Here is a 27,958-nt window from a genome sequence, read left to right as displayed (position 1 = left end):
CAAACTGCTGCGACCGTCTGGCCTATGCCCCATTCTCCAAACACACCTTACAATTATGCCACTGCATCTCCTGCCCACGTTTCCATGTCCATCCTGAGCCCCAGCTCCTCAGGGGTCCCTCCTCAGCCGTTCCCTTCCACGGAGACACAAGCCCTTCCTGAACTCGGGGCTCACGGCATCCGTCCCTTTATTGCTCGGTTATACAACAGAGGCACTGGTGGTGGTAATTAGATTCTGAAGATTCAGACTCTAAGGAACTTTAGGAGATTATTTCGTTTGACTCCTTTAATACATAGCGAGGACACAAAGCCTGAGCAATGACTTGCCCGGGGCCTCGGCACGCCTTAGTGGCGGAGGAGGGAAGAGAATCCCTGTCCTGATATCTACTCCATCCTCTCCTTCATAGCGCCACGTGGCCTCTTGGAACTATTTTAAATGTGTTAACCTCACTGTTGTCCCCAACAGGGTTTCGAAGCTACGTCAGGGCAGGCAAGGACCACACTCCTTGTCATTTGTGTCCTCACAACACCCGGCACTACGAGGAATGCAGGATCTTAGTTCCCCGACCAGGGATTGAACCTGTGCCCCCTGCAGTGGAAATGTGGAGTCTTAACCACTGGACCGCCAGAGAAGTCCCGAGCACGGTCTTAATAATAAGTCCATGTTGAAACCATAAAGGTGTTACTAGGTCATCCCCTTAACCGCTCTGGCCTAAAATTTCTTTTAACCGTTTCTTAAGAATAAGATCTTTTTCTGCTCTTCCAGTTTGGAATATCTTCCTTATGAGTTTTCTAAGAGTGAGTTAGGCAAACCAAAACAAAAGCAGGTGGATAATAACTGAAGAAACATAGCCAACTTTTGCAACCTCAGAAGCACATTCAGTTTACGTCTTAGCCTGAACTGTGGACCCACCATAAGTCGAACCAGACATACTTGCTCTCATTTTATCTCCACTTTGCAGGCAGAGAGCAGCCCTGGGTTGGTTCACTTTGTCTATTTCCTAGACCATTACTCCATCGCTCTTGCTGTCTCGGCTGTGTGGGCATTCTCTCAAGTGGAACATACAGAGGGTGCTTCTCCCTCCACACAGCTCTTAGAAAGAAAAAAGGAAAAGAACAAGGAAACACAGCTTCACCTCACTCGTGATAGAGACAGAACCCTCCTGGCGGGCCCGGTATCATCTGCTTAGGGGGTGAGTTTGCAGATGTCTCATTACCTAAGGCAAAGCCTGGATCTCCTCCAGCAAGCGAGCTCCCCTTTCTGGGAGCCTGTTCACTCCTCCAACCTAATGGAAGCCATCAGAGCAGGATGTGGCTTTTGGCATCACAGACCACAGAACCCAAAGGTACTGGCTGCAGGGAGGGGGCCCATCAGCACGGGGGTTAGATGGTGAGGGGGAGAAAAAGGAAACCTGGGGAAAAGTTCTGAACGCTGAGTAACTTTGGAGAGGAAAGATGAGGGAGAGAGACCCAGATCCATAATTACAGAAGCCTCGTGCAAAATTTAATTAAAACTTGGGCGGAAACAAACACCAGAAACAAGTGTCATTCATCACCTTAAAACGCCAACGAAGGTAAACGCTGCCACAAACTCAGGCAAAGAAAGGGAGCAGGCAGGAAGGAGGGGCGATCACTCTAGATATCAAGCAACTCGAATTACCCTGAAGGCCCCACCAGACACGTGCATTAATCACCGTTATCCCGGCTGCACACCCGTACGGCGCGCTCCAAATGACTTCAGCCCACGGAGCACGCTGGACTGGGCTGGACCGGGCTGGACGGAGGGGCAGGGAGGCAGACCCAGGGGAGCCCAGCTGGAGGCGGCCATGTGGCACCCCCGGCTCTCCCCAGCCGGGCAGGAGGAGAAGCAGGAGAATTAGATTCGGGCAGGTGAGGGCAACGCCCAGCTCTCCAGCCAAGTTCCTTCCTGCTGTGGCTTTTTTCCTGCATAACAGGCTTCAGGGTGATTCTCAAGGATTGGGCGAGCAGGTCCAACTGCTAAACCCTTGCTGTTGCTGGGTTTCTCCTGTCCTGAAATTCAGAGCGGAGCGGGAAAGAGAGCAGGAGGGAATGGGATGGGCGGGGGGGCGGGGGGCAGGGGTGTGTGTTGCAGTGGGGTGGGGAGGGGACAAAGTGAGCCTTTGACTTTGTTTCCTGTGCGGCCCGGGCCCTGTCCGCCCACACGTGAGTCCCCAGGGCTGCTCACAAGCTGAGCCTCTTCACAACGAGGGACTGGGAAGCAGCTCAGCCCTCCCGGCTGGGAGCTATTTGCACTTGATGAGAAATTTCAAGTGGGAACCACCTGAGCCTGTGCCTATGTGAGCGAGAGTGCATTCGGAGGGAACAAATGATTTACTGGCGGGTCCTCCACAAAGTCTCCTTCCAAAAGGGAAGGAGCTTCTCCTCACCCCACCTCCACTCCCTTATCATTAAAACCTTGAACGGGTAGAGTCCATTTGGTCTCCTAAGCCAGCCTGCAAGGGAGTCACAGCTAATCAGGCGACCAGCTCAGGTCCTCCAGGCTTTCTCTGAGTACAAGAATATGTATAAACTGGCCAAGTGGACTGCAGACCACTTTGATGTTAAACAGAGGGAAAACGCCAAAACAGCTAAAAACGGTATTCCTGTTAAACTTCTCATGTCCTTTCTACAGAGCAAATTTAAAACTCACACAGCCGAATAACGAACGATTACCATTTCAGACACTTAGACCCAAGTGTTTCCCGGAAGAGAGAATGGTCAGTCTCGCCCTCTGCGTTACTTGCTCTGATTAGAGGAGACTGTCTTGAGCAGCTGCCGGGGCCGGATGCCGTAAGATCGCAGCATACGCCACCTCATTTAATCCTTGCAGAACCTCTGCGAGGTCCATATTTTCATCCCATTTTGAAGATGGAGCAACGGAGCGGTTAAGGAACACGCCTCATATGTCTTGGCCTATAATGGGGTTTCACACTCTGGTCTCTAGGGTTCCAGAGACCTCCCTGGAAGACAAAGCTTGGGTTGTTTCCCATTCTCATGAATGAACTCCCCTTACTTGGGAATGAGGTGCTTTAGGTGGTTGACATAAGTAAACTTTTCAGATATCCAAGACCTATCCCTTTAAAGCCAAATCTTTTTAAATGTTTAATCTGTTTGAAATAGAATTTTTCTCAAATATTATGGTACACTCCCATGGCTTACAAAAGAGATCATTCCTAGGAAATGTCCAGAGGAATGATTCCTGGGCAGGTAGGAATTCCAGCCTTTACGTCCTCAGAGATGCCAAGGAAGGGCTATCTCTTGTGAGCCAAGAGGATGATTCCTGATCAGGTGGGGAAGAGGGGTGTGACCTGGATACAGCCTCGCCCCCAAGGAGTAAAAGAGACAACCAGGAAGATTTTCTGAAATGGAGTCAGAAAACCAGCTATGGATCAAGAAGTAAGAACCTTGTAAGAAGATTCTGGCATCCGTATTGTCCCATTCCTTCCTGCTAATAAATGGTAAAATAACCTCCAAAACAAAACAAAAATTTTTTTAAAAAATTAAAATGTGGGGCTTCCCTGGTGGCGCAGTGGTTGAGAGTCCGCCTGCCGATGCAGGGGACACGGGTTCGTGCCCCGGTCCGGGAAGATCCCACATGCCACAGAGAGGCTGGGCCCGTGAGCCATGGCCGCTGAGCCTGCGCGTCCGGAGCCTGTGCTCCGCAACGGGAGAGGCCGCAACGGTGAGAGGCCCGCATACCGCAAAAAATATATATATATATTAAAATGTGTATGAGCCAAAATGCTAACAGTGGTGATAGCTGGGTGATGTTATGAACCTCATCCTTCTTCCTTTTTGCTCCAAGGCTCCATTTTAACTTAGATCAGAGAGGTGGATTGAGTACTCAGCTTTCAGGCAAACCTTGTACCCAAAGAGCATGTGGAAGGGAAGACAACATCCGACTCCCAAGCAATGTCACCGGGATCATGGATGTTATTTTGTTGTGTTCATACGCTGTGTCCATAAACCCGGACAACGGGGAGGTTTTGGAGTCAAGAGGAACCTACTTGGAATCCGAGCTCTGCCACTTAACTAGCAGAGTCACCCAAGACACTTCACTTAATCTCCCAACCTCAGATTCTCTGTCTGTAATGTGGGACAAACGTTACCTACTTCATGGGATGGTCATGAGATTCAATATTTCATGGAGAGCACTTTTCATTCAGGGAATGAATACACTAAAGGAACAGATGCATTCATGAGAGCAACGTATTTTGCCTACGTTTACAAGGAGGACACCTTCACCTGCTACCCTCTCACATTGTCAAGTTAGACTTCACTGAACCATAAAATTCACGGTGAGATGAATCTACTCCGGACACCATTGTAAAGACTAGTAGCAATTACCGAAGTGCCAAGAGAAACTGTAAGTGTCCCTGTGAGGCTGGTGCCGCAGCGTGAGGCCGTATTAGGATAAAGCTACCAGGCAGAGAATCAATGTGAGTTAAGCATCCAGTTAAATGTATGCCCTGAATGCTCTCACAGGTCTTAGCTCACGCCATTAACAGAATAGCCTCATAAGGTTGGTATTATTATCCCCATTTTACAGAAAGTTTCAACAGCGCCCCACGGTCACAGAACTAATAAGTGGCATAGCCGAGATTCATACCCAGATCTCACTGACACCGAAATTCCTTCTTTATACGTTGTTTCATGTTGTTATCTATTTTCGTAATCAGCTTAGTTACGAGATTTGTGTTAATAGTACCCAGAGCATTATTTAAGGCTAGACAATTCCAAGGAAGTTTTTCAACAGTTTATGACCCATGGATGAGTGATTCTGAATATTACTGGTGAAATGCAATTTCTTCCTCCATCTGTCTTCCTCTTTCTGGTTGTGTCTCTGTCCCTCTCCCTTCCCCCCCCCACTTGACAGTATTCCCATCAATATAAAGATAAGATTATAAATCTAAGATATTAGTTCAAACTTGTTTTTTCAATTTAATGTATGAGAAAGAGAGAGAGTGTGTGAGAGAATGAGAGTGACAGAGAGATTATAAAGACATATCCTTTAACTTCTGTTTACCCTTGGAATTTATACCAAAAACCATTTACCCTAAGGCTAAGGTCTTACATGCAACGCTTCTGCTGGTACTTTAGCCAGTTTCCCAATCAGTGTGTTGAAAGCCTGGGTCACAGTGGGGATGGTGATACCCTCAGACCTCAGGGCAGCCAGGTGGAGCCACAGTGCCAGAGTCCCGGGATGTGTCACCTCCAGCCAAGAGCAGCCTTTACCGATGGTTCCCTTTCTGATTGAGTCCCTCCAAATGAGAAAGGTTAGGAAGCTCTGCATGTCTTACGTGAGGAGCCACACATCAGGCAGAAAAATCATTTGATAGAGGAATCTGAAACACTCCCCCGAAACCTAAGGTGTCCAAAGAGGTCACTGATACTCAATCCTCTTCTGGGAAAAATACGGGATAGAGAAAGAGTCCAAAATCTAGACCTGGAATGTCACCAAACTCACTGTGTGTCCATTCCCTCTCCGAGTTGGACCTGACACTTTCCAACATCCTCCGTCATCCTAATTTCCTGCTGAAAACATCCATTCATGGTGAAGGGGCAGCTCAAGGGGAAAACACAGAGTCAGCTGTTTTCTCTTCGTCTTTAAGTAACTTAGTGGGAAACCAGCCATCTTAATGAAACCACAGTTTGACTGATAGGTGCCACCATGAGTGATTGGTGTTGATTCGACCTACGTCTCAGCCTGCCCCACACATATTTTGTTCTCAAATACCCACCGGACACAGTGTGTCTGACATCACTCTGGCTAATGCAGGTCTCCTGGAAGCTGCGGCATCTTATCTCCTTCCACACAGAGCCTTGGGCCTTTCCAGGGAAGGGCTGCTACAGTGGGGAATGAGAGCAAGATATGACTTGCTATTTTATCTTCAAACCGTAAACACCACTTCCGTGAACAACCATTTCTACAGCAAGCAGCTTACCTCACTCTCTGGACCTCAGTTTCCTCTTGGGTAAAACAGGAACAACACCCATCTCAGAGGGTAGTTGTGTCAATTAAACGAGGAAACCTCTGGGTCATGTTTGACACTGAATAACAGTTCGGTGGGCTCCTCCCCTTTCTGGCCTTGGCCAGAGTCTTCTCCACAGATGCTATGGCGTGAGGAGTCCCATGATGCCGCAAGTCATGCAGCCAAAGGATGCTAGAGAAGAAAGGGTCCAGCCAAGGTCACAAGCATTTCCAGGAATGGGACCAGAAGCAGAGGTAAGACATTTCAGTGAGAGGGGAGTCAAGCTACACACTGAGCTACTAAGCCTCCAGCTCTTAGGCAGTGGGGACTCAGGAACGCTAGTCTAACAGCCTTGACATATATATTTTTTAATTCCACAAATTCAAATGAGATCGACAGTATTTGAACTCTCCCCACACATGCCAGGGAATAATTCACTTCAGGTGGGACATGTGTCCCTATGACTCCAGTATAGACAACAAAGCAAAGCAGAGATCAGAAGTGAATTTGGGTTATGGCTAATACAGAATACCCACTGAAACACTGCAAAACGGACTGACGTGCGCTTTTTTAGCTCTGTACATAAGTGCTTGAATCTTCCTAAGACACTAAAACTAATGTTTAAACGACATATGTGTCAAAAAACACAAAGACGGGGCTTCCCTGGTGGCGCAGTGGTTGAGAGTCCGCCTGCCAATGCAGGGGACACGGGTTCGTGCCCCGGTCCGGGAAGATCCCACATGCTGTGGAACGGCTGGGCCCGTGAGCCACGGCCGCTGAGCCTGTGCGTCCAGAACCTGTGCTGCGCCACAGGAGAGGCCACATCAGTGAGAGGCCTGTGTACCGCAAAAAAAAAAAAAAAAAAAGAAACACAAAGACGCTCATTCTCTTTGATCTAGTCTCTGAGAATTTGTCATGAGGCAAATTCAGTGGCTCAAGCTAGAAACCTGAACATCACTTGGTGAGAACACTGCTGCAGGCAAGAAATGGGGACACAGTGAACCTCGGTCCAGCCGTTCATGGTGTTTTTCGAAATCCATATTATAATGTGAGAAATGCCTACAATATAACATTAACTGAAAAGGGGACCAAATGTTAAATATAAATCTGGTTACAACTCTTTTTAAAATAAACACACGTAAATTAAAAATATTAGAAGGGGGGGCTTCCCTGGTAGTGCAGTGGTTAAGAATCCGCCTGCCAATGCAGGGAACATGGGTTCAAGCCCTGGTCCAGGAAGATCCCACATGCCACAGAGCAACTAACCACCACAACTACTCAGCCTGCGCTCTAGAGCCCGTGAGCCACAGCTACTGAGACCGCATGCCACAAATACTGAAGCCTGCACGCCATAACTACTGAAGCCTGTGCGCCTAGAGCCTGTGCTCTGCAACAAGAGAAGCCACGGCAATGAGAAGCCCGCGCACCACTACAAAGAGTAGCTCCCGCTCGCCACAACTAGAGAAAGCCCGTGCACAACAATGAAGACCCAACGCAGCCGATAAATAAATAAATAAACAAATAAAATCTATTTAGGACTTCCCTGGTGGCGCAGTGGTTAAGAATCTGCCTGCCAACTCAGGGGCCACGGGTTTGAGTCCGGGTCCAGGAAGATCCCACACACCGCGGAGCAACTAAGCCTATGCACCACAACCACTGAGCCCACGTACCACAACTAATGAAGCCCGCGTGCCTAGAGCCTGTGCTCTGCAACAAGAGAAGCCACTGCAATGAGAAGCCCATGCACCACAACGAAGAGTAGCTCCCACTCGCTGCAACTAGAGAAAGCCCACACACAGCAATGAAGACCCAACGCAGCCAAAAACAATAAATAAATAAATAAATAAATAAATAAATTTTTTAAAATAAATAAATCTATTAAAAAAATATATATATATATATATATTAGAAGGGGGGAATTTCCTGGTGGTCCAGTGGTTAGGACTCTGGGCTCTCACTGCCGAGGGCCCAGGTTCAATCCCTGATTGGGGAAGAAAAATCCCACAAGGCGTGCAGCGTGGCCGAAAAAAAAAAAAAGATTAAAATATATTAGGAGGAACTACGCCAAACATCAATAGTGATTTTCTTTGGGTGGTAGAACTATTCAAATATTTTTCTTCTTTTAACTTTTGCTAAATGTTCTGGCTTTTTAAAAATTGCAGTGTTATTTACCTACAATAAAGTGCACAGATTTTAAATGTACAATCAATGAGTTTTGACAAATATATATACCAATATCCAAAAAGAGTCCTCTGTGCCCCTTTCTTATTAATCTACCTCTCTGCCCAATAGCAACCGCTGTTCTGATTTCTATCTCCTTAAATTAGTTTTGTCTGTTCCTGAACTTCATATAAATGAGATCAAGTGTGTAATCTCTTGTATGTGGCTTCTTTCACTCAAAATAATGTTTTTCACATTCACCCAAGTTGCTGGATTCCTTTTTACTTGCTGAGTAGTATTCCAATGAATGGATATAACACATTTTGTTTACCCATTTCCCTGTTGGTTGACATTTGGCTTGTTTCCGATTTCTTGTAGATTTATGCTTTTATTTCTTTTGAGTAAATCTCTAAAAGAGGAAGAGAAGAATTGCTGGGTTCTATATATGAAAACAGTTTTCCAAACTGATTGTACCATTTTCTTCTCCCATCAGCAAGGTATGAAAGTATGAAAGTTCCGGTTGCCCCACATACTCTCCAGCATTTGGTATTACTGACTTTTAATTGTTTACATTATGGTAGATGCATGGTGGTACCTCACTGGCTTTAATTTCCATTTCCCTGATGACTAACAATGTCAAGCATATTTTCATCTCCTTATTTGCCATTGCTATCTCTTCTTTTCTGAAGTGTCTGTTCACTCTTCTTTCATCTTTAGTCTTGAGCCCCACTGTCCAGGCCTGTTCCCCTGCCACCTCCAAGGCATCAGCCCAGCTGGACCAGTGAAAGGTATCAGGGGTGGACATCCAAAAGAAAGCCAAGAGCTATTATCAAAATGTAGGGTGGGGACTTCCCTGGCGGTCCAGTTGTTAAGACTCCGTGCTTCCATTGCAGGGGGCACAGGTTCAATCCCTGGTCGAGGAACTAAGATCCTGCATGCCGTGTGGTACAGCCAAAAAAAAAAAAAAATAGGGTGAATGGATCTGGGTGGCCCCAAATGACAAATTCCCATCACATCCGACTTCTCCCCCAAGCCTCCATTCTGCCCCATTTAGGTCTGTCAAGACTGCAACCATCCTTCAAAGCCCAACCTAATCTCCGCGTCCTCCAAACAAATTTTCCTTGTCCCCGCTTGCCTTTCCACCACTATAGAAGATTGTTTTACTCTCTCTTGTAGCAGTTCTCTTACTCCACAATTTATTATCAGGATTTGTGCACTTGGGTCTCGTTTGTCCTACCACATAATAATTTTTTGAAATCAGGGTCAGTTCTGCAGGAACTTGGCACAGTGTCTTATGCATAGCAAAGCACACATTCATTCATGCATCCGTTCAGCAAATATTTATGGAGCATCCCTTGCGTGCCAAGCCCAATGCTAGTGAATGGCATCCAACAATGAACAAGATAGACACAGTCTCTGCCCCCGTGAAGTGTGAAGTTTTATGGGGCATAGAAACAAGCAAACAGCCAAGAGCAGCTCGAGGTGGTGAGCACTCTGATGGGGTTGGGGGTGAGAGATGGGGGAGGATACAGAATAATACAAGAGTGTACTGGGGGCAGGGCATGAGACCTGAGAGATGAGTAGCCAAGTGAACAAGAGTTCATGGAAATGTATTAAACATAAATGATTTAAATTAAAAATTGCCAAACACTCAAGGAATGGTGACCACGGCCTGCCAAGCAAAGAGGGAGGAATTGAAGATATCTCTTGCCCATTTCAGAGATACATGCGATGGGTGTTTCAATTTGCCTCTGACATGCTTTCACACTGCGTTGAGATTTTTTTTTTTAAGCAGGGAAAGAGCTGTTTAGGAAGGTAAGGAGCAAGAAGCCCCCAGCAGGAGTAACCTCCAGGGCACAGGCACCCAGCATGAGATCCGTATGCACATTTTCCGCTTGTGTGCAAAAGCGTGGGGAAGAGGGAGAGGCGGAGGAAAAGAGTTGGAAAATAGGTTACAAATTGTGAAGAGAAATCACGGTGTTTCTTTTTGTCTTTTTTTTGTGTGTGTGTGGTACATGGGCCTCTCACTGTTGTGGCCTCTCCCGTTGCGAGCACAGGCTCCAGACGCGCAGGCTCAACGGCCATGGCTCATGGGCCCAGCCGCTCCGCGGCATGTGGGATCTTCCCGGACCAGGGCACGAACCCGTGTCCCCTGCATCAGCAGGCAGACTCTCAACCACTGCGCCACCAGGGAAGCCCCACGGCGTTTATTTCTAAATGACAATTCTTTATCTTCCTACCCCAGGCCTATTTGTTGACAAGCCATTCTGTCAAAATGTGTTGGTCAAGGGAAGGGAGGCCCTGTGTTCTGGCGGTGCACTAGGCCTTGATCTTGTCTCTGTTGGAATCCAGGAGGCTCCCCTGTGAGCAATCAGCCTCCTAATGGGCAGGAGGCCCCTCTGGGAATGTGGATTTGACAAGGCTTGTCAGAGCTGCCAGGCTTTCTCCTTCTCCTGTTCCTGCCCTGGGAGGGGAACAGCTCCGTGGGCTACGCCAGTCCTTCGAGGACAAGAGCTGAAACCACAGCGAAAAGCTGCTCAGACATTAGCGGGGCAGATGCAAAAATCCGTCATATAAAAAAAATATCTGGATGAACAAAACAGGTACAGGCCAAGAGCACAGTGTATCTTAGGGCTGCGGGAACAGCCTATGGGGAACTCAGTGGAGTGAAGGACCCTCTCTCTCTCAGATTCCCTATCACCCAGCATAAGTGAACTAAAATTGCCTGAGAATCAAGCAGGTGGTAACGGCCTCTCTGGCAGATAAAGGTTAACTGAGGATAGACTTTCCCCTGAGGCTGTGACTCTGTCCTGCTCAGCTCCACAGTGGGAGAAAAGAGGTCCAGGGACAGAGAGGTGCTGCAGAGGAGCCCTGGCCTAGAGGAGGCCAGGTGGGTGAAGGGACTCTCCTGGACCCTGGGCCTTAGTGACGAAGGCCTGGCCTTGCGTCCTTAGCTTCCCCAGGTAGAGCCGGGGTAGCCAGAAGCCAGAACGTGATTTTCATAGGCCTCTCCTCTGACTCCTGTTTAGTACAAAACCAAGGAGGAATGGGGGGCAGAGGGGAAGAGGCAGAAGGAAAGTTCAACTGCCACATGTCAGCAGGATGGGTCCTTAAGGATTTGATGAATGTAGGAAGATTCGAAAAGATCTCAAGCTGCAAACAAATGTCTCCCTATTTCTCCTTTATACAAACCCAATTCCTCTCTCTCACACACACACACACACACACACCCCAGTCCCAACTCATCTGTCCTGAAGATAAACATGCTTTCTTTAAACCCTAAAACCTGTCTTCCATTAATTCTGCTTCTCAGAGTGAAGCTTTCCCTGGTGACTGATTACAGAAAATTGCTTATTTCAAGAAACGTGGAATCCCTCCTGCAGACAATGGCTTCCATTCTGGTTTCAGGGACTTCTGCACTGATGCGAGCGACGAGCGAGCGCTTTGAGGGGATCAGAAATGGGGGGGAAGAGGGGAGAACGGTTCACTCGAGCACCCTCCCAGTCACATGTGCACACACACACAGCCCATCCCAGAAACCGCACCATATGACACAGATACATTGGGGCTTCTAATTACTTCACTGTCTAATTCATGCTAACACAGCAATTAGCGATAAAGCTCAAAACACTCATACACATTAGCCTGATGACATTTAATTATGACATTAGATGTATTGAGATATGTAGCTTAGCAAGTAATAAGAAATCTACATGTATGGCCGATCTAAACTGCAATGTAATAAAAATAAAGAAAAGCCATGAAACCCTCACGTTGCCATTAAAAGAAAATGGTGTAATGGGTGCATTTTTACGTGAAATATGCCATTTCCAGAGGCTAAGAATCTGGTCTCCTCGGCTCAGAAAACATAGCTTGGCCTTTAGTTTTGAAAAAAAGGAAAGGGGAAAACAAAGGTAGACGGTACTTCATTATTGCTCCATGCCTCTGTGTATCCATCCTCATTGTCAGTCCCTTAGACGTCAGCAGAAGATACAGGGGGAAAAGTGACATTGTATTGCCAGGATGGTCCACGAGATGTGCCATTTGCTTATGGTTTACACAGGGCCCGTTCATGAGACATGATTAATAGCTCAGCGGCACTGCCAAAAAGCACATAAATCTGGCCATCCGCGGAGTAATTGACACACTGCTCGTCTCGCAAATACCTACAGTGCTCGCTTACCGCAGGCCGATCCCCAAGTGGCCATTCCAAGCAGCTGATTAAGCAATGCACAGTTGCTGACACTTCAGTTTGGGGGTCCGTTCCTTATTGCAACCAATTAGCTGCCACATAAAGCCCTCCTCCCCCATATCAACCTTGACCAGGCGTTAGGACCAGCTGAGTGAACACAGGCTACCACGGAAATTCCACCGGCGCACTCAGGCCCTGACAGAGGAGTCCCTGGGGTGGAAACCTCAACCCCCAAACTCCGAATCAAGCTGTCCTTTGGGTTAGCTTCCCAAACACCCCTGCTTTGGTTCCTCACGCCCCGAGCACAGCGATCTGCTCCCCAGCCCGGAGCAGTAACCACTGTTACCCGGGTCTTTCTTCTCCTCCCTCCCACGTCATCCTCCTTTCCAGCTCATTATCCGTCTTCACTTTCCACATTGAAATCCAGCAGCCCCACGTGGCCGTGATATAAGAACTTGAAAACTCCAGCTCCCTCACCCCACCCCGTTCCTCCGATGTCTCCCTTTCTATGAAAACGTTTAAACAAACAAACGATATTGACATAGCACAGGAGCCACTGCCGAGATTAAAGATTACATAATGAACCAGTTGCAAAGCCCTTTGAAAGCATAAAATGCTGTAGGAGTAATTATTATCATTGTTATTAATCACCTCAGTTCATCACATATAGTAAACGAGATAATAAAGAAGGGATTCTTAAATGCAGTGTCAGCAGCAAGACCTATTTATTACAATGCTATTTGCTTGGGTTCCATTACAGTTATAAAATTTTACGCTCATCTAGCACTTTCCATCTAAGAATGTCAAAGTGCTGTACAAGCACAGGCTCTAATTCCACTAATCCTCCCAACACTTGGGGGGAGGGGGGCCGCAGCAGAGAAAGGCCACTTCCACTTGTGGAGCTCGCCATCTAAGCAGATTCCTGTCCATGGCTGGGGAGGACTCCCTGCTGAGGGCTGCACCTAGAAACTTCCAAAATCTGAAAAAGTTCTTAAGTGGTCGTATCATTTTTTTAAAGCACAAATAATGTGTCAGATAGACACATGTACTGAGGTCTGAATTTTTTTTTCTGTGTGGGGATGATGTAGCCACTGTCTTGTGAGTAACCCACCGGCCTTGATCCCAACATTTTGGCCCATGATTTCTGTGTTTGCCACCAGAGTCTGAAAGAAAATCGTCTATGTCTTACTGTAGGTAACATTGCCAGCCGGGAAGTTTTCATATAGGGATGATGATGAATGATAGTAAATGAGTGTCTACCTTGAGAAATACAATGAAAACAATGTATGTTGGGACTTCCCTGGTGGCACAGTGGTTAAGAATCCGCTTGACAATGCAGGGGACACGGGTTCGAGCCCTGATCTGGGAAGATCCCACATGCTACGGAGCAACTAAGCCCGTGAACCACAACTACTGAGCCTGCGCTCTAGAGCCCACGAGCCACAACTACTGACCCCGCGTACCACAACTACTGAAGCCCACGCACCTAGAGCCCGTGCTCCGCAACAAGAGAAGCCACCGCAATGAGAAGCCCGCGCACTACAAGAAAGAGTAGTTCCCGCTCGCCACAACTAGAGAAACCCCCCACCCAGCAGCAAAGACCCAAGACTGCCAAAAATAAAAATAAAAAATAAATAAATTTATAAAAAAAAAAGTACGTTGTCAACATCTTGTCCTTTTGCCAGTGTAATACTCATCTGGGGAAAAAAACAGCTGTAGATAACTGTTATACAACTTTTACAGTATTTCTAATACTTTGTTGTAGGTTTTGGTTTAAGTAAACGGATAGTTTCAGCTGTAGTAATAATTCTGCCCTGCCACTAATAAGAGCAGAACAAATTACTTACACTCCTGGGATTTGGCATCCTTACACTTTTAAAAGTGTGTTATGACTCCAGAGCAAAGTATCCACAGCTCAGAATGTGTGCGAGGTGATCCAACGTGGTCCAGGAAGGAAACAGATTTACTTTATTCTATTTTCTTTTCTTTTTCTTTTTTTCTTTGGCCGCACGGCATGCAGGAGCTTAGTTCCCCAGCTAGGGATTGAACCTGTGCCCCCTGCACTGGAAGCTTGGAGTCCTAACCACTGGACTGCCAAGGAAGTCCCATTTGATTCTATTTTCCGCTGAGTGTCTGTGTCAGTCCTCTTCCACACAACAAGCAGAAATGATGTCAGGCTCCCCACGTAGTTCTTGACCACATTTCATTGTGACCAAAGTGGGCTATGAAGCATTTTCAGAAACCAGAGAACCTTAGCCCAAGGTAACGCTGCTTTACGTAAAAAAATAAAATGGAAGACTCCTTGGGGTGAATTGCCCGCTAAAAAGATTTTCCTCCAATTCTAGAGTCGAAGACCCAGCTTTGTGTCCCAGCTGCACACCCAGGCGAAAGTCCTCCATCCTCCAGGTGTGACTCCTTAGCCCTACCTCACAGCCCAAATACAGCCCCACCCCCAGCCAGGTCAGAGTCAAGGCCGGGGTTTCTGACTCGAGAAGATAAAATCCTTCTCACCTGCCGCCACCCCAATCCGGCGCCTTGCAATTAACGTTTGTAGGTTCCCAGCATTCCTTAAGAAGACTTTTCACAGTAACCAAAGTTGGGGTCTGCAAGCAGCAGCAGTGGGGACAGAACAGCAGGAGCCCTGGGACAGCAGGGAGGAGGCAGGGGTCCCACAAACTGGACCAGCAGTGGGCCTGAGGGGCAGACGAGGGCACCGTTTCCGAGCCTTTATTGGAAGCCACTCAATGCCACACCTTGGCAATTTATAAACACCCTAGCACAGCACTGCTGGGTAGAAATACAATATATGTTGTATATAAAATTTAAACTCACACGAATCTGGGCGCTGGTATGACATGGTGGCCCAGGAGCACAGCCGCAGCAAGGGAATGCTGAGGTCCAAGAGGACCAGCCCAAGGTGGCCTGAGCATGGCTCCAGCAGCCACGGCAAGGCAGCAACCCAGAGGCAGTGATGCTCAGAAAGCAGGCACCAGCAGAGATACAGGAGGATGGAGACCGGCCGGACAGTACCGGCTGGGAGGTAAGCAAGGGCAGCCAAGCAGCGGAATTTACCCTCTACCCTCAAGCAGTGAAACCTACGGATATTCAGGTCAGATAACGTGAATGGATCACAATTCTAGCTTAGGTTAGATACGAATGTCAGACACTTGGAAGCAATCTCTGGCTCTAGCCTCGTTTGAGATTAGAAGGCTTTCTCCTAAAGAAACCGGACAGCTGAGCAGTGAAATCCACGGCCTGCCTGCAAAAGCCCACAGGAGATGGAACTTGGCCTCTGCCGGAAGTTCAGCGGCCTTTCCTTGTATCTCCTTCCGCGCTCTGTAAATCAAAGAAAGCAAAGCGCCGTAAATCAAAGAAAATAAGACTCGTGTGAAATAACGTTGTTTTCGGGACACAGTGACTCCTGAGCCGGAGAACTTAAGACATGAATTTTCCATATTCTGGGTGATGGAAAGCAGGTCAGGCAGGGCTAATAAACAACACAAGAATAAACAGCTTAATTTCTCCTTCAAAGAGAGAGAAAGCAGCCTAGCTCGGTGGAGAATCTCTATCACGTGGGTGAAATTTCACTTGTGATGATCACGTTAGCGCTGCACAAACCCCCAACCTCCCACAGAGACGGCGCATCAGAGGTGAGCCTTTCCCTCTTCTGTCCCAGTTGTCAACTCTTCTTATCGCTGAGGGGCCCACGCTGGGCCACTACTGAGCTTGACTAACAATAACAACAACAAAAAGCCCTGCCTGGAAAATTATTATTTTTATACACGATACACATCCGTTTGGTAGACAGTTTCCAAAACATCCACCAACCCACAAACATGTTCTACAGTTTCGTCCCGTTAGATGCAAGCATACCATACCCTACGGGCACACAAGGCTTGTCCAGGCCACTGTGGTCTCACACAAACATCATAATTAGTAGCATACTTGCTTCTCTTAGCGTCAGCAAAGAAGAATAAGAATGGCAGAAAGAAAGAAAAAAAGAAAAATGGAGTCCCAAGTAGAGAAATCAAAGTTGGTATACTTTTGAATTCATGCTTATGATTCAGATAATACACATGATTATGGGAAATGTAGAAAACACAGATAAGAGGGAGGGAGAGAATTTGTTCCCTGGTCTAGAAACTAACATATATTTCTGCATGATTTATTTCAAAAGATAGGTTGGCAAGATACAGCTTCCCAACGATTACCTCGAAGTTCACTAATGCAGAGAACAAATTCATCATTCAAAAGTCTCTCACCAGGAGCTTTAATGAAGAGCATGATATCTGGTGTGAAGGACCCACTGCAGTTTTCTTGGAGCAAGAGCCGCACGTACATAATAGAAGGTTTGCTTAGAGAACTCACTTTCATGGTCTTCATTCCAGACTCTCAGAGCAAAGAGAGTAGGAAAAGCAAAGAAAGGCAATGAAAAACAAGAATATTTGGAGTGTTAGTACTTACCGGGGCACCAAAAAGCCAGGGTCCCCTGATCTTCTCCAACAGCTCCTACTCCATAGGCCAGGGAGGTAATTTCAAGGACGTTGCAAGTGGTTTGCAATGCCAAGTAGTTTCCAACAATAAGGTAATTAAAAGTATAATGACTATCACATGAGGCTCATTAAATTCTTTGATATTAACAAGGGGTCCTCACCCTTGTAAAGTTTGAGGGTCATTCCTCCAGGCTGTCTTCCACTCCTAAGACTCTAGTGCTTAAGTCATCTACCATCCAGGCCCTAAACGTCCTCCTCCAGAGTGTGCGCCAGGAACCTTCTCCACCTACGTGGCCCCAAACACCTCACCTCAGTTCAGGGCCTCAATTTCTCCTTAACACTGTCATTGTCATAATGATAGTAATAAGTGACACAAAGGGAATGTCTAGCCCTCAGAAGTAATTGGGGGAGTAGTGAGATTATGTGTGTCAATTCCCTAGAGACATCCATTTCCAAAAAGGATGTTACTGTAAAGATGTAGAGTTTTCTCAAGAAGTCCAACTATAACCCCTAACTCACGACTCGCTAAATCTGTTATCCAAACTGATCCTCAATCACAGAAAATCTACTGTAACTCTGCCAAATGGATACTTTCTCACATGGAATTAGGTACTCAAGATGCATGTTTTCTATTTCCACTGTCTGCCATCAGAGTGTTATCTATTTATCTAATCACAGATTCTCAAGTTGCAAAATGGATTAAAAATTCACTCCATTAAGAATGTTTGCAATTGTTTTTAGGGATGCTATAAGTTTAAAACTTTGTTCAAATTATAAAGTAATATCACATTAATATTTACCTTTAAAGATAATGGAAAATAAGTATATGAAAAAGGTCTAAAAATATTTATTTAAAACATACCATACCATGTAAAAGAAATATCTATTACATTACTTTTCAACCCATGAAAGCTAACCACGTCAACTTAACCCAGGGAATTGCTGGCCAAATATAGTACTTTGTTCCTAATGAGACTCCAACCAACAGAAAATACCAAAATAGGATTTGGTATCAGAGACTTGGGTTTAAATCTCAGCTACATCACTTGCAGATTTCCATATGAGTCAAGTCACTTTCCTCATTTCTAAATAATAATATTCACAGGTTGTGAAAAGGATTGAATGTAATAATGTACGTGGAAGCAAAATGCTATGGAAATACTGCTGTTATGTTAGTATACAACCCATTATTCTTCCATCCAGCTAGTTAGTCAAGAACCACAACTTCTTCTTTTGTTGAAGTGTAGTTAATTTACAATGTTGTATTCGTTTCAAGTGTACAGCAAAGTGATTCAGAGATATATATATATATACTTTTCCAGATTCTTTTCAATTATACATTATTACAAGATATGGATAGTTCTCTGTGCTATACAGTAGGTCCTTGTAGTTTATTTTATATATAGTAGTATATATATGTTAATGCCAAACTCCTAATTTATCCCTCTCCCACCCCCTCGATATCCCCTTTGGTAACCATAAGTTTGTTTTCTGTGTCTGTGAGTCTATTTCTCCTTCATAAATAAGTTCATTTGTATCATCTCTTTAGATTCCACATATAAGTGATATCCTATGACATTTGTCTTTCTCTGTCTGACTTACTTCACTTATGATAATCTCTGGGTGCATCCCTGTTGATGTAAATGGCATTATTTCATTCTTTATTATGGTTAAGTAATATTCCATTGTATATACATACCACATCTTCTTTACCCATTCATCTGTCAATGGACGTTTAGGTTGCTTCCGTGTCTTGGCTGTTGTAAATAGTGAACCACAACTACTCTCAACTAGAGTAAGGTGTGGGAAGTGGGGTACAATTACCCCCCAGCCCTACTAAAAACATCTGTCAGCCTCTGCACCTCTCTTACCATCCAAAAAACCCCACTGAAAGAAACAAAGGGTAGTCCCCCTACCAAAAGAGGGTTCTCATTATAATAAGTCCATTAATACTGGCTTTGCAGTTGACACCTGCTAAAACATTTTTTCATGAAAACCCAACATCAGAATCATATGGTACGTTCAAAAATACCTCTCTGTTTAGAAGTTCTTGTGAGAATTGCCATTTCATGTCCTGAAAATAAAGGAAATAAAATAGCACGTGCATGTGGTAAGCTTTTCATAATGTATAAAAATATTGAATCACTATGTTGTATACCTGAAACTAATATAATATTGTAAATCAATTATACTTCAATTTAAAAAATTAAAATAAAGATTTTTTAAATAACACATTTGATACAACAACATTATTCTTCTCTGCTTCCCTGTTAGCATCTGTCATATTACCGGCACCATCTCTGCACTAGGTATAATCATGAGAGCTGCATGCATGACCATTTACCTGCCTGACTGGAGCTGAGTTAATTCCTGGGTGCTCTTCAGCGTTGTAAGGGAAGAAAAATTGTTTCTAGGTAACTTTTTTTTTTAAATCAACATTAAACTCTGGATTTTAGAAAATATAGAGACTCCAAGGTCAAACATCTTCCCTTCATAACATCTTAAACATATGTTATCACCATTTGAGTTACAATCAGATTGAGCTGCTGGAGGGTAATGTAGGGCCACTCATCTATTTGCGCTTTTCATCTATTGATACAAAGAGATTCTCATTGAATGCTTTTCTATGCAGTTTTTTCAAGTTTTTTTTTTTTTTGGCTACAAAAGAAATGTGATCATTATAAATACTCAAAAGTAAGAGAACTTCACTCATAATCTCACCAACCAAAGACAACCATTAACATTTTGCCACATAATTTATGGTCTTTATTCTATGTGTGATTATAAATTCCTTAATGACAATACAATATGCATATTGTTTTTCAATCGTTTTCTTTTTTTAAAATATTTATTTTATTTTTGTCTGCGTTTGGTCTTTGTTGCCGCGCGCAGGCTTTCTCTAGTTGCGGTGAGCGGGGGTTACTCTCTGCTGCGGTGCGCAGGCTTCTCATTGCAGTGGCTTCTCTTGTTGCGGAGCATGGGCTCTAGACATGCGGGATTCAGTAGTTGTGGCACGCAGGCTCAGTAGCTGTGACTCACGGCCTCTAGAGCACAGGCTCAGTAGTTGTGGCACCCAGGCTTCGTTGCTCCACAACATGTGAGATCTTCCTGGACCAGGGCTCGAACCCGTGTCCCCTACACTGGCAGGCAGATTCTTAACCATTGCGCCACCAGGGAAGCCCTCAATCGCTTTCTTCTTAAGGGTCAACATTGTTCCCTGTCACACAAGTTTCTTCAGCACTACTTTAAATGATAGTATAGTATCCCACGATGTAGATTTATCACACGTTATTGAACCAACCCCCTATTGCTGGGCATTTAAGTAGTTTCCAAATTTCAGTATTATAAACAATGCTGAGCTAGACATCCTTGCAGCTAAAGCTTTGGGTAAACCTATGACTATTATTTTTAGGATAAATTTTACAGGCAAAATTACTGAGTCGATCAGCATGCCAAAGTTTAAGGCTTTGACCTGTACCTGTGCATTTTTGTTTCCGAAAGCAAGATTCCATGGTCTTTAAATAGGCTCAGTAATATTCCATGGTACATATATACAATGGAATATTACTCAGCCATAAAAAGGAACTAAACTGGGTCATTTGGAGAGATGCGGATGGATCTAGAGACTGTCATACAGAGTGAAGTAAGTCAGAAAAAGAAAAGCAAATATTGTATATTAACGCACATATGTGGAACCTAGAAAAATGGTACAGATGAACCAGTTTGCAGGGCAGAAGTAGAGACACAGATGTAGATAACAAATGTATGGACACCAAGGGGAGAAAGTGGTGGTGGTGGTGGGGTGTGATGAACTGGGAGATTGGGATTGACATGTATACACTGATGTGTACAAAATAGATAACTAATAAGAACCTGCTGTATAAAAAATAAATAAAATAAAATTCAAAAATTCAAAATAAATAGGCTCAGAGATATCAAAATTACAGTGTGACTGTTATTCACAGAAACTAATCAGTGACTTAGTCTTGCTTCACCTCTCATTGATGGACAGATTGGGAGCACTGAAGTGGAAAATGTGTCATTTGACCAAACAATTATTTAACAATTTGTCAAGAACCTATCATGTCTGGCACATAGCAGCTCCAAAACCAATGTTTCTTTTTCTTTTCTTTTTTTCTTTTTTTTGGCCACGTCATGCAGCATGTAGGATCTTAGTTCCCCGACCAGGGATCAAACCCACACCCCCTGCACTAGAAGCTCAGAGTCTTAACCACTGGACTGCCAGGGAAGTCCCCAAATCAATGTTTCTTAAGCAAACCCTGAGTCCCCTCTCTTTAGGCCTTGTGCCCCATTCCTGCTTTAGAGGAGTTTCTGCATGGTCTCTTAGCATGCTCTGTATAGGAAGAAATACTGTAAGTTTCCTTTGGCCAAGCTGACCCCAGAACCATCCACATAGACACAAAACCAAAACAAACATCTAAATGTTGCCCAAATAAGTTTCCCACCCAATGTCTTAGAACCAGTTCTTAATACCACCATAGGGAACCATTCTCCACATGCTTATATATAGGAATAATGAAACAATTTTCCTTATATAAATTCTCTTGAACCAAAAGTTCAATCATTCTCACTTTTCTTGATGAAATACAACTGAAAAAAAAATAGACTATTATAAATAAGAAATTTTTTGGCCAATATTTCAGAATCATTTCTAATTTAAATGCCCAATCTGTCCCCTGGCTGTTCATGTAACCACACCTCTATCACCCTCAAACTGCTCTCCTAACATTCCTTTCCCTTCCTGCTATTTCCAAGAGGTCAGAGGGGAAAAGTCAGTAGAAAAAAAAAAAGAATCATGGAAACAGTTCAAGACTTAGGAAATTTTGACATCTTTTCCACAACCATCAAAAAATGATTTTTAAAAATAAGTACCACCCTGGACATCCCTTGACACCATTCTTTCCTCAAAAAGCATAATTTAACACAGAAAACATTGTCAGGGGCTGTAGAGCAAGTTACTACTGAATGGCTGTTGAATGGGACACATTCAAAAAAGTAACCATTGCTCTGCAGTTGACACCAGCAGTGCGTGAATTTGGGTAAACTTGAAATCACTCACTTAGCTGTATCTGGGTCATTGCAGGACTCTGAGCTTAGAAAGAGAACTGGGTTATGGCTCTTGTGTAGCTTGAGATTCACATAGGCCCACAGGGGCCACACACCCATGACTAGGCACCATGTTCTCAACCCAGCGAGGTGCTGAGGAACCTTGATGGGCTCAATTGTGAGCGCCTGGGGGGAGAGAGTAGGTGTTACTCCTCCTGAAACCACTTAGCACAGGGCCTAACACTGTGGATGGATGAACTAAAACACTATCAGAAGTTGCACCCTCCGGAGGGTAAGTTTTCCAATGCTGAAACATGTATCACGGCAGCAACAGTGAGAACCATTATTTCCTAAGACGTGAAGTTGACTCGATCGACCACTAGAGACCAGGAAAAACAACAGAGCATTGAAACATCTTCTTTGGGGATTCCCTGGTGGCGCAGTGGTTGGGAGTCCGCCTGCCGATGCAGGGGACACGGGTTCGTGCCCCGGTGCCCCGTCCGGGAGGATCCCACATGCCGCGGAGGGGGCTGGGCCCGTGAGCCATGGCCGCTGAGCTTGCGCGTCCGGAGCCTGTGCTCCGCAACGGGAGAAGCCACAGCGGTGAGAGGCCCGCGTACCGCAAAAAAAAAAATCTTCTTCGAATGTATTCTTCTCTTCCTTTTTGCTGCCTTCATGCCTAAGGGCCTTAAATTTGCCTGCCCACTTTGTTACTCTCAACTCATGTACATTTTCACCCTGCTGGTGGCTCTCCAAAACATGCTTTAAATCCTATTTTCTTAGGACTCAATTTGCAGGAGATGAACAAATCCAGCAAATCTGTGTTTAAATCCCAATTAACCTCCATGAACCTTAATTTCCTCATCTGTAAAATGGAACAGTTTCCTACATCAAGTTATATAAACTACTCAACATGGGGCCTGGCACAGTGCTTAATAAATAGGATTTGGTACTTTTATTATTAAAGACAGAGGAATCCAGCAATGTGGATTCATGGAGGAAGTAGAAGGTGAGGGAGCCTATTTTTTTTTTAATTGAAGTATAGTTGATTTACAATATTGTGTTAGTTTCAAGTGTACAGCAAAGTGATTCAGTTATACTTATATATATATATGTATGTCTATATTCTTTTTTTTTTCTGATTCTTTTCCATTATAGTTTAGAGGAAGCCTCTTAAAAGTAGCTAAATCAGATCCTAATTTTTGATCTAGGCAAATTAAACTAATCATAATAGAATGGTGACAGGTGTAATGATCTGTGAGAAGGAAATCACATTTAGCTAGGATGGCTAATTATTTAGGTTAAAAATCAAAATTTTACTGGAAAAAAAATTCATGAGAAAAAAATAGAGAAACTCAACACAGACTCTCTTCTTTCTCTCTCTCTCTCTCTCTCTCTTTCTCTCTCTCTCTCTCTCTCTCTCTCTCTCTCTCTCTCTCTCTCTCTCTCTCGCGTGCGCGCGCGCGCGCGCGCGCACACACACACAGAGCTTTCAAGCATCCTTGAAGTCGATAAAATTGTGACACTAATACATTAAGAAAAATGCCCTAAACCAGCCAAGAGTGAAAATAAACATGACTGAGCAATAAATTGGGATCTCCTTCACTCTCCTTCTACCTCCCACATGCTTGGGTTTTGCAGGGAAACAACACAGCCCATATGGGGGCTTCAGTATAATCAAGACACACACACCCCCGCCCCACCCTCTCTGCACAGGTCCTCCCCCAGGTGACTCCAGGCCCAGGCGTCCAGGGGCACGGTATAAACATTAGCTGATGCAGATGGAATGAGCAGATGTCTGGCGTCCCAAGCCCAGGCTGTAAGGGACAGACAGTGAGAGTGAGGAGGGGGGCTCAGAGGTGGGTAGGCACCCTGTTTCACTGCCCATTTCCCTGATCCCTGAGTGCCAATGATGGGAAGAAGTGCTCATTCCAGCAGGTTGTGACCCCACCTTGTGCCTCTCCCGAGACCGCGATACCCAGACCCAAACAGAGCGTGAGTCAAAGCAGCTTGGAGGTCACCTAATCCGATCTGTCCATGTGACATGAGAACACGGAGGCCTGGGGGCTTTAAAGGACTTGACCAACCTCATATACCAGCTTCTTACAAAACCAAAAACAGCTTCCAGGTCTCCTGCCTTCTAGAGCAATCCTCTTTTTCTTTTTTTTTTTTTGCGGTACGCGGGCCTCTCACTGTTGTGGCCTCTCCCGTTGTGGAGCACAGGCTCCGGACGCGCAGGCTCAGCGGCCACGGCTCACGGGCCCAGCCGCTGCGTGGCATGTGGGACCTTCCCGGACTGGGACACGAATCCGCGTCCCCTGCATCGGCAGGTGGACTCTCAACCACTGTGCCACCAGGGAAGCCCCTAATCCTCTTTTTTTATACTCTACTGCTGTCATAGTTTGATCAAAGATCATTCATCCAACTTCTCATTAAATCCTCACTGTGCGCCAGGCACTGGGGCCGGCGTTTTAAACAACGAGATTCTTCCATGGCAACAATAAAAGATCTCTCTGTAGGTGCCGAAAAGAGAACAATTACTCTGAGAGCTTCTTGCCCTTCAACATCAAGCAATTGGTAAGCTCCTACTGTGTGCCAAGTTCAGTACTGGGTACTGAAAAAGAAAGAAATGGATATGACACACTCCTTCCCCTCCTTGGGGTACTCCTAGTTGACATTAGATTCCACTGAAATGAATAAACAGAGGAGATTCAGACCATGAATCAACATGGAATAAACACAGATAACAAATAGACAAAATTAAATATTTAGATTATGTATTGGCCAGGGGTTAAGTGGATTAATGGAGTGATGAGTTGGGCAGAGTTACGGGATTTCCACGTTTAGACAGGGTAGATTAGGTTGTCTAGCATATGGAAATGTAAACCGAAACTGCTATAATCAGCATTAACACCCTGTATTCATCTCTAGAGGTGCCTTTCTGTCAAAGGGTGGAAGGTGCAGGACAGACTTGTCTCGCCCATCTTTATGACATCCTGGTGAGTCAGAGCCAGGGCTGTAATTCCCAGGCTCCGTGAGGACACAGAGTCGGGGGGCGGGGGGTGAGGGAAAGCCAAGAGCCACTAGAACGGAGTCCTGGCTCCTCTGGAGCACTTGGGTGATTCAGACAGGCACCAACACGATGACCTGTTGTAACTCAGCCCCTTTGATCTTCTACCTCATAGGAGGAGAAATTGTGAGCTACCTGGTAATTATTTCCCAAGTACTTCAAGTATATGTTTTGGATTCTCTATAGAGCATACGTTTCTTAAGGGCAGGGACCTACCTTGAATGCCTCCGTCCCCTGCAGCTCTGGAGATGCAGCAGATGTTTTATGTATTCTTGCTGAATAAGTGAATGGTCAAGAGGAAAAAATCGCACAAGAAAAGTGAGTGCTTGGGAGAAATCAGTTGTAGGGCCAGTGAGGGTCAGAAGAGAGCCGAAGGCCAAGGACTCACCAACTCTCTGGGAGAAACGGTGGGTGAATTGACAGGAACTGAAGGAGTAGTGGGTGGAACAGATGGTCCAGGGTCAGGAATCAAGTTCGATTGTGCTGTCGACCAGGCACAGTGCCCGCTGCCCATTCATCCCCTGCCCTGCATACTTCCTACCCCTGTGAAGCTTGGTCCTGAAACAAGTCTCTACGCGGTTAGGGATTCATTTAGACGCCCCTGAAGTCACTTGCTTTACTCCTCCTTCAATGGATACAAAAAAGGGTTCTTGAAGACCTTGCTACTTTGTTTTTCTGGATAGAGGAATCCCATGACCATATTCTCATGTGTATCCCACAGGTACCGTTTCTCAAAGAATAATGAAGGGCAGAAGCATCTGGTCAAGCTCCGGACTTGTGCTGCTCCTCCTTGTAACTTTTCTCCCAAACCTGACAGCCGCTCACTGTACAGATAAACCCGAGTCTTTTCCTAAAATTATTCGCTTGTTGCTCCTCCATAGCATCATGCCTTTTAGACCACATCCTGTCTATCTTCCCCGTCCCCGATATGGACGAGTGCTAATTTGCAGAGCAGTCCTAAGAGAGGTTAGACGTGGGTACAGTGCAGTGGACAGGTCTGGGTTGGACTCTGGGTCCTGCCACTGTGCCAGCACTATGGCAGCCTTCTAATGGAGTCTTTTGATTTACAGACAAGCTGAGGCTCAGGGACATTAAATAACCTACCTTTTGGGCTTCCCTGGTGGCGCAGTGGTTAAGAATCCGCCTGCCAACGCAGGGTACACGGGTTCGAGCCCTGGTCCGGGAAGATCCCACAAGCCATGGAGCAACTAAGCCCGTGAGCCACAACTACTGAGCCACGTGCCACAACTACTGAAGCCTATGTGCCTAGAGCCCGTGCTCCACAACAAGAGAAGCCACTGCAATGAGAAGCCCACGCACCGCAAGGAAAAGTAGCCCCCCTCTTACTGCAACTAGAGAAAGCCTGCGCGCAGCAACGAAGACCCAACACAGCCAAAATAAATACATTAATTATTTAAAACCCTACCTTTTTCTAATTTTTTAATTTTTTTAAACAAATTTGTTTATTTTATTTATTTGTTGTTGGCTGCGTTGGGTCTTCGTTGCAGTTGGGGGCTTCTCATTGCGGTCCTTCTCGTTGTGGAGCACGGGCTCTAGGCACATGGGCTTCAACAGTTGTGGCACATGGGCTCAGTAGTTGTGGCCCACGGGCTCTAGAGCACAGGCTCAGTAGTTGTGGCTCACCGGCTTAGTTGTTCCGCGGCATGTGGGATTTTCCCGGACCAGGGCTCGAACCCGTGTCCCCTGCATTGGCAGGTGGATTCTTAACCACTGTGCCACCAGGGAAGCCCTAACCTACATTTTAAATGAGGCTTTAGTCCCTCACCTCCAAAAAGAGAGAACTATTCTAGTCAATGTCAAAAGTCTATTCCAGCTCCATGCTTTTGACTGCAGTTTCCCTGCTTTTAACCTTCTTCCCTGCCATAAACTGTATCTTGTGAGATGATAAGGTAAGGAACCTCACCTGTCCCTGCTGGGAACTGTTCCAATCTTACTATGCTTTGCATTCAGACAAATGCTGCAGATTGTTGCCAGGTGTGGGCAAACAGGCTCGTGACCTTTATACACCCTCCTATTGGGCGTGCTCTGCCTCCTGCTTCATTTCCCTGTTTGAATACCCTTTATCGCCACCCTACACAGAATGGAACTTGATTCCCGACCCTGGACCATCTGTTCCACCCACTACTCCTTCAGTTCCTTGCCAATTCACCCACCGTTTTCCCCCGGAGAGATGGTGCATCCTCGGCCTTCGGCTCTCTTCCAACCCTCACTGGCCTTACAACTGATTTCTCCCAAGCTCTCACTTGTCTCTGGTTCATCCTCATCTAGGTCTTCAAAGTAAGTGTGTCCATTACTGCTTCCCCCATGCATTATTTTGCTCAAAAAATGAGAATGTAACACAGATCCCTGAAGTTCTAAGGGAGACTCAACCCTTGAAAACCTGACATATATATTGCTGTCCTGGTGAGTCAGTAAAAGAAACTGTTAGTCCAAAATGGCTTTGGCCTTCTTTGGCGATCTGAGGGCAGTATTTAAAGGATAGGAGCTGGGAAGTGCCTCAACAGTTAAAATATTCCCTGAAAATACAAACTGGCAGACCGAATTCATTACTGTGGATTCTTTTTTTCTTTTAAAGTAGAAAAAACATTTTTCAAAACTCGGGTTATGTGCTTTAAACATTGTCCTGACATCTGTTCTTTGAAAGCACAATAGAAGGCATGCATTCAACTACAAACACAGATAAAATATGGAAACGCAGTTCTGTATTTCTGGGCTAGGGACATGCTAAGTAATAGGGATTTGCATGACTAAGCTTCTACTATGCTGACATATGCAAAATTCAGGAGCAATCAATCAGTCTTCTTAGCCTGACAATGTTTAAACGAGAAACAGCCTTCACCCTGGCTCTGAAGACTTCGTGAGCTCACAGGAGAACCTGACTGCACCTAATTAATAGCAATTTTAAAACAGCCCTATCTAAATATTAAGTCTCCTAAACTAATAGTGATGTAGGCAGGGATTCT

This window comes from Leucopleurus acutus (genome assembly GCF_964270905.1).
Source record: "Leucopleurus acutus genome assembly, chromosome: 10".
NCBI lineage: Eukaryota > Metazoa > Chordata > Mammalia > Artiodactyla > Delphinidae > Leucopleurus > Leucopleurus acutus.
Note: the sequence above shows the minus strand (reverse complement) of the source record.